The 7,885-nt window shown below is 38.5% G+C and overlaps 1 pseudogene across 1 annotated transcript; it reads left to right on the top strand.

Moving 5' to 3' along the window:
- The first annotated feature begins 374 nt into the window (after window positions 1–374).
- LOC308343362 (small ribosomal subunit protein eS6-like) lies at window positions 375–5,366 on the top strand (annotated as a pseudogene). The gene is made up of 2 exons: window positions 375–400; window positions 4,605–5,366. The product of its transcript is annotated as a small ribosomal subunit protein eS6-like (transcript).
- Window positions 5,367–7,885: the final 2,519 nt, after the last annotated feature.

Here is a 7,885-nt window from a genome sequence, read left to right as displayed (position 1 = left end):
ATTGTCTCTCAAAATTTACATAATAGGTGGATAAATGTAGATGAGTACATCAATTCTTATCAAGAGTACTCTAGTTTCCAATTGACTTCCATTCTTATTTCAGAGGCACTTCATTGACATTTTGGGAAATGATATCTTTTATTTTCGCTCTCATGTTCTAGCCACCCAATTCTCTGTCAAATCCCTTAATGAAAGAAATATATAAACACTTAAAATATAATAGTGGAGCTTCTACTTAAATAAACACTGAGTTTACCAAAAAAAAAAAAAAAGTAAGTGTTGCAGAACTTCTACCGTGAACTGAAATGAAATGTCATGAACCAAATTACTCTCCCAGCTGAAACAACTAAAAAGCCAGATAAAATGATGACACAATGGTTTTCAAGACTTTGAACAGCAGGTAATAAAACACAGTGAACACTAAAAGAGGAGAAACAAATAAAATGAATCTGCAATTGTCCCACCTTACTGCGTAGAGAAGTTCTCAGGATGTGGAAGAGGGACAAAAAATTAGCTGGAACCAGCATCATCCTTGAGTTGAAGAGACATAGCTGAGAGTCTGAGAAGACCAAAATGGGTAGAGTTTGCATAGGAGAGTACTGGAAAGAACAGGGCTTAATGAGGAGCTCTTGAGATCAGCAGATAACCCACCATAAGTCTTTGGTTGAGTGCTGAGCAACATTTGTATATCAGGAAACTACCTAAGACCCACTGAGGTCAGGGTGGTGGGGATACCCAATGAGATTAGACTGAAGGTCATACATTGCCAAAAAACAGTCCCTGGTTCCACAAACCAGAGAAGAAAACCTCACAGTTCAGGACTATTAGCATATATTCAAGTTTTACTTTCATAATGGGTGAAAATTAGCCCTAGACTAAAAGCTGTTCTGGTCCTGCCTAACAAAATCTAAAAACAAGACCCAAAAGAATCATACTGTTAGATTAGTAAGCTTAGTGATACTATAACAGAAAGTATTCAAAATGAAAAACAGAAGAGACTGAAGAGAAAGATGAAGAGAGCATCAATGAGATCACTTCAAGAGGCCTGTTACATGGGTAATTGGAGTTCCTGAAGTAGGAAGAGGAAATAATAATAATAGAAATAATGGTCAGGAATTTAATGAAAACTATAAACTCACAGCTCTAAGACATTCAGCAAAATGCAATATTAGAAACATGAAGAAAACTGAAGTACCTCACAATGAGACTGCATTAGTAAAGAGATTCCAGCAATAAAGAGAAAATCTTAAAAACACATAGGGAGGTCATTATGTGGCCTATTATTAAGGTTATAATATGCAAAAAATAATAATAATAATAATAATTTACCAGATAATTATAGCACACTCCCAGTGAAAAGAACACAAGTTAGAAGGGACTTGAGCACGTATTCAAAGTATTGAAATGGAATTCTATATCCAGCAAAAATATCTTTTTTTTAAAATATGAAATAGGGGCGCCTGGGTGGCTCAGTGGGTTAAAGCCTCTGCATTCGGCTCAGGTCATGATCCCAAGGACCTGGGATCAAGCCCCACATCGGGCTCTCTGCTCAGCGGGGAGCCTGCTTCCCCCTCTCTCTCTGCCTGCCTCTCTGCCTACTTGTGATCTCTCTCTCTCTCTCTCTCTGTCAAATGGATAAATTTAAAAAAAAAGAAAGAAAAGAAATAATTAGGGTGCCTAGGTAGCTCAGTTAGTTAAGCGTCTGACTTGTGATTTTGGCTGAGGTCATGATCTCATGGGTAGTGGAATTGAGACCCCATCTGGGCTTCTCGCTCAGTGCAGAGTCTCCTTGGATTCTCTGCCTCTCTCTTTGCCCCTCCCCCTGCTCTTGCACTCTCTCTAAAGTAAATAAAATCTTTTTTTAAAAAAATGTGAAATAATTGTTTTTTTAGAGATATAAAAGCTGAAAGAAGACATTACCAGCAGACTACAACTATAAGAAATATCAAATAAAGTAACTCAGGCAGACAGAAAATTTTATCAGATAGAATCTGAATACACACATGGAGATAAAGAGCACCAGAAAGTATAACTGTGTAAATATAAATCAGATGTTTTCCCTATTGTTTAAATCTTTTGGAATAATAATTGACTTTAAAGAAAAAACATTGTGAAGCTTATAATGTATATAAAAATAGAATGTAAATAATAACAGCACAGAGGTTAAGAGGAAAAAATGAAAGTATATCATAATAAGGTTCTAGTATCATCTTTCAAATTATATATCACATGAGCATATATTGTGATAAGTTAAAGATGTTTACTATAAAACACAAAGCAACCACTAAAAACTACAACAGAGTTACAGTAATTATCCAAAGACAGAGATGAAATGGAATCATCAAAAATACTTAATCCAAAAGAAGGGCATGCTATGGTCTGAATTATCTCTTCAAACTTCATATGTTGAAATCCTAATGTCCAAGTTGATGGCATTGGGAGTTGGGCCTTTGAGATGCGATTAGATCATGGTGACAGAGTCTTCATGAATGGGATTGGCGCCCTTAGAAAAGAGACTTTTGAGATATCCCCATCTACTTCTATTGGGTAAGGATATAACCAGAAGTCTGCAACTGAGAAGAGTGCTTTCACTCAATCATACAGGTCCCCTATTTCGGACTTCTAGTCTCCAGAATCATTGGAAGTAAATTTCTATTATTTTTAAGCCACTCAGTCTGTGGCATTTTATTATAGCAGACTAAAGGCACAAAAGAAGAAAACGATAACAAAGAACAGATGAGACAAATAGCAAACACAAAGCAAAGGGAAGATTTAAATTCACCTTTTCAATAGTCATATTAAACATAAATAGCCTAAACACTGTAATTAAAAGGATTTTTAAAAAAAGAACTTGCTTCCTACCATAAACCACTTTAAATATAAGAAACTAACAGGTTAAAAGGAAAAGAATGGTTCGGTAGGCTAAAAAATGGTCCCCTGAAAGATATCCTAATCCCTGGAACCTATGAACATATTACTTTATACGGCAAAAGGGATCTCACTCATGTCATTAAGGATCTTGAGATGACAAAATTTCCATGTGGACCTACTGTAATCACGAGAGTCCTTATAAGAGAGAGACAGGAGGGTCAGAACCAGAGAAAGCCATGTGACAGCGGAAACAGAGATAAGTAAGAGGGTATAATGACACTATGCTGTTGGCTATAAAGATGGAGGAAGAAGCCATGAGCCAAGGCATCTAGAAAGTAGAAAAGGCAAGGAAATGGATTCTTTCCTAGAACCTCCAGAAGGAACCAACCCTGATGACACCTTGACTTCAACCTAAGGAGACCAATTTCGGACTTCAAACCCAGAACTATAAAATAACAAATTGGTGTTGTTTAAAGTCACTAAGTTTGTAGTCACTTGTTACAGCAGCAATAGGAAACTAATATAGATGGGGAAAGATGTGTCATGTTAACACTAATCAGAATAAAACTAGAGTGACTCTTTTAATATTAGACAGATTTTAGAGTAAAGAATATTGCCAGGGTTAGAGAAGCTCATTATGTAATGATAAAAGAATCTGTCAATTCTTCTGGAGGACATAACAATTCCAAAAATGTTTGTATCTAATAACAGAACTTCAAAAATACATGAAACACAATTTGATGGAACTTTAGAACAAATTTTTCAAATTTATAGCTATAATTACAGATTTTAATATCTCTCAATAATATCCATCTCTTAATAATTCTGCTAGAAAAAGTAGACAGAAAATCAGTTAAGATACAGACATCTTGAACAACACTGTCAGCTTGACCTAACATTTCTAGAACATTCCACACAACAGTATATATATTCTTTTCATTTGCACATGGAACATAGACCACATTCTGAGCAATAAAATCTGTGTCAATTTAAGAGGATTCATGTCATACAAAGTATTTCTCTGACCACAGTGAAATTGAATTCTAAACAATAACAGCAAGATACTTGGAAAATGCCCAAATATTTGGAAACTAAGTAATATAGGTTTTTGACAGTTTTATTTAAGTATAATTGACACAAAATTGTGTATATTTAAGGTATGTAAGTAATAAGCTTTTAAATAACTTAATGGATCAAAAAAGAAATCAAGGAGAAATTAGAAAGTATTTTAAGATGAAAAAAAGAAAGAAAGAAAAACAATATTAAAATATGCAGGATGTAGCTACAGCAGTCCATAGAGATAAATATACAGTTGTAACTACCTATATTAGAAAGAAAAAAGCTCTCAAATCAATGACTTCAACTTCCACTCTAAAAAATTTAAAAAAGAAAAGCAAATTATACCAAAGAATTAAAGTAGAAAAAAGGAAGGAATAAATATCAGAGCAAAAATTAAGGACCAAAAACTGGAAAAATAATAGAGAAATCAATAAACCAAAAGCTGTTTGAGAATATCAATAAAATTGAAGAATCTTTAAACAGAATCATCAGAGGAAATAGACAGAGAAAACAAAAATTAATAATATTAGAAATGACAGAGGTGACTACCTCAAATTCTACAGATAGTAAAAGAATCATAAGGAACTATTATGAGCAACTTTATGCCAATCAATTTAACAATTTTTAAATAGACCAATCCTTTGAAAGTTAACAAACTAACAAGGTTCACTCAGCGTGGTTCTTTTTCATGGCACCTCAGAGGTGGTCGGCTGCTTCAGGGTGAAGCTGAACATCTCTTTCCCAGCTACTGGCTGCCAGAAACTCTCATGGAAGGGAACAATAAATGCAAATTTATGAGAAGGATATGACCACAGAAGTGGGTGCTGATGCTATGGGTGAAGAATGGAAGGGTTGTGTGGTCCCAGTCAGTGGTGGGAATGACAGACAAGGCTTCCCCATAAAGCAGGGTGTCTTAACCCATGGCTATGTCTGCCCGCTACCATGTAAGGGGCGGAAGACTGTAGAAAGAAAGCACAAATCTGTTCCAGGTTGCACTGTGGATGTTGATCTTAGTGTTCTCAACTTGGTTATTGTTAATAAATTTAAAAAAAAAGAAAAGGAGAAGGATATTTCTGGACACACTGATATTACTGTGCCCTGCCGCCTGGGACTCAAAAGAGCTAGCAGAATCTGCAAACTTTTGTACCTCTCTAAAGAAGATGATGCCCCTGAACAGAGACAGTAAGAAACCAAGAACCAGAGCAATCAAGATCTAAAATCGTGTTACTCCCTGAGTCATATGACACAAATGTCAGCATATTGCCCTAATGAAATAGCATATTAAGAAAAATAAGGAGGAGGCTGCAAAATATGCTATACTTTTGGCCAAGAGACTGAAGAAAGCCAAAGAAAAACACCAGGAACAGATTGCCCAGAGAAGGAGGCTGTTCACTCTGGGAGCTTCTACCTCTAGGTGTGAATCCAATCAAAAATGAGATTTTCTAAGAGCAACAAAAGATTAACATAACATAAGATTAATTAATCTAAGATTAAACATTTAAAAAATCAGTCAACATAAATAAATCTCAAAATAGAGTAAACGGAGCCAGACAAAAAAGAGTATACATGTGTGATTCCATTTATATAAATTTCTAGAAGGTGAAGACGACTCTAATAGGAAAGAAAGCAGATCTGTGGTTGCCTAGTGTGTGGGAGCGGTGTGATCAGGGGCCAGGAAGAGGGGAGAGGGGTGGGTTAGAAAGGGGCAAGAGGAAAAGTCTTGGACATGATAATTATGCCCACTATCTTGATTATGGTGATGAGTTCACGGGTATATACATATGTCTAGACTTACCAAATTGTATAAGTATGTAGGTTTATTTTATGTCAATCAGTAAACCACATTTATCAACGAAACGGAGTTTTGTTTTTTTTTTTTTTCAATTTGAAAGATTGTTTCTATAAATCTCCATTCAGTCCGCCTGCTTTTAAAGTTTGAATTTGAAGGACCATCCAGCTATATTCAAAGGGACCCACTTGAGACACGGAGGCACGTGCCTAGCCTATGCACATTTACGCGCAACACGCAGAATTCCGCTCCGAAAACAGAACAGGGAGAGAAGCTGGAAGGGCGGAGGGTATGGGCAGCAAGGCTTGCTGGCACTACCAACAGAGCTACCAACACAAAAAAACTGCTTCATTTGCCCACCGTCTCCGCAGGCAATACACAGGGTACAAAGTAAGAAAAATCCATTTTCCCTACTTCTGGCCTGACGTAAGTATTCTCTGGCCTGAAGCAGGACAGCTTGTTCCAGCTAGCTTGCTAGTTACACCATCCTGGCAGGCCGCATGCGCAGCAAGCTCTCTTCCAAGTTACTGTGTCCTGGTTAAGCCCTCAAGGGCATTGCTTCGGACCTCGCTATAGGCAAGCCAAGGATTTGCATTTTTTTGAGCTGGGGAACTCCACTGAGGGGGATCAGTTCTGGTGCCTGGAGTACACAGTGCAGTTTTGTTTGATCTATTAAGGCAATTGAGATGTTGTAACTCATTTGCAACTGATTTGATTTTACTCCAAAAGTATTTCCCTCCAGCCTAGACTTGGCTTTGTGTCCTGGAAATCAGGAGAACCGTATGTGGGTAAAAAGTAAAGAGGTCTAATGAGCAAAGAACTCAAGGTCTCTCTGCATAAGAATATTTTAATTACTTTCGAAGCCCCGCCTCCCTCCACCCACGGGTTCTCCGGGGGTGGGGGTGGGGGGTGTTTCCTTCCACTGGGGTGGAGAACGGAGCTTCTGGGAATGCTGCTGGGGCTCCCAGAAATGCCACTACAGTTGCCCTTGGCAATCCTTTATTGTGCAATGCCCTTTCTCAGGAAGATGAATACAAGCGGTACATACCGAGTGTCAGTCACACACTCAGCTACCACCGGTCTCATTAGGCAGACACTGAAAGGACCCTGAGGAAAAATAATGCCACGGAATCGGAACCCGGAATTCAGGGAAGAAGGGGACAAGGGAAAGAAACTTCCTGCAATGGGGAAGCCACTTCCAGGCAAACAACCTGACGCCCAGTACGGTCCATGTCCCTCCCTCTGAGAGCGAGGGCCATTTTAAATTCCATCCCTTTGTCACCCTGTGCATCAGTACAACCCCGTACGTGGGAGCCACAGGCACAAAGACGCAAGAGGTAGAGGTCTCCTGTACTGGACAGGACAGCGCTTGTTTCTCGTAGAAGATCGGTGGAAGGAATGATGCATCAGGGTTGTTTTTGTTTTTGTTGTTGTTGTTGTTGTTTTGTTTTGTTTTTAAATCTAGACCTACCATTTAGGAGAGAAAAACATCATTTTCCTTCTACCCTTCTGAGTTCTCAGCTGAGACGCCCATGATGAAAGAGAGATTAACGGGAGAAAAACAGAAGATTAGCATCTCTGCCTTCTGTAGTCACAGGAGATACGCAAAGAAAATGAGCAAACCCCAGAGGTGGCTTTAGAATTTAGGCTTAAATGCCATCTTAATAGGGAAAGAGGGAGGGATGCAGCCCTCTTAGGAGAGAGTAAATGACTGGAGGAAAAGATGATTGGGTCCTTAGAAGAACAGATGGGAAGGTAGGACAGTTAGTGACAAACTCTGGGCATGGCATTAACTTATAGTCTCCTCTCCTGTTGTAAGAGTCAATCTTCCTCCCTTGATGACATTCACAGGGAGGGAGGGGCTTGAGGACAACTGAGTTCCTTTTGTACAACCTGTCTTCTGGCAAATAGGGGGAAGTCAGGGAAAGCCTTTTCCCGCCTTTACTGTTTTTCAAGTGCCTACAGCTCAAAATAATCAGTAGAACGAAACATCCTGGGATGGCATGTCCTGAACTCCTGTCACATTTCTGCTGCCCTTGGGCCTAGAATTAGCTTTGAAATCTATGTGACTCGCTTTACCTCCCTGGAACTCTCTCTCTCCATCTGTAAAATGAGATTACACTCTAGTTTTCTAGCTTTAAGGTTGTATAAAAAGGAAACCACAGG

Source organism: Martes martes, assembly GCF_963455335.1.
Source record: "Martes martes genome assembly, chromosome: 5".
In the NCBI taxonomy this organism is placed as follows: Eukaryota; Metazoa; Chordata; class Mammalia; order Carnivora; family Mustelidae; genus Martes; species Martes martes.
The sequence above is the reverse complement of the archived record's forward strand: the minus strand, read 5'-3'. Positions and strand labels throughout refer to the sequence as shown.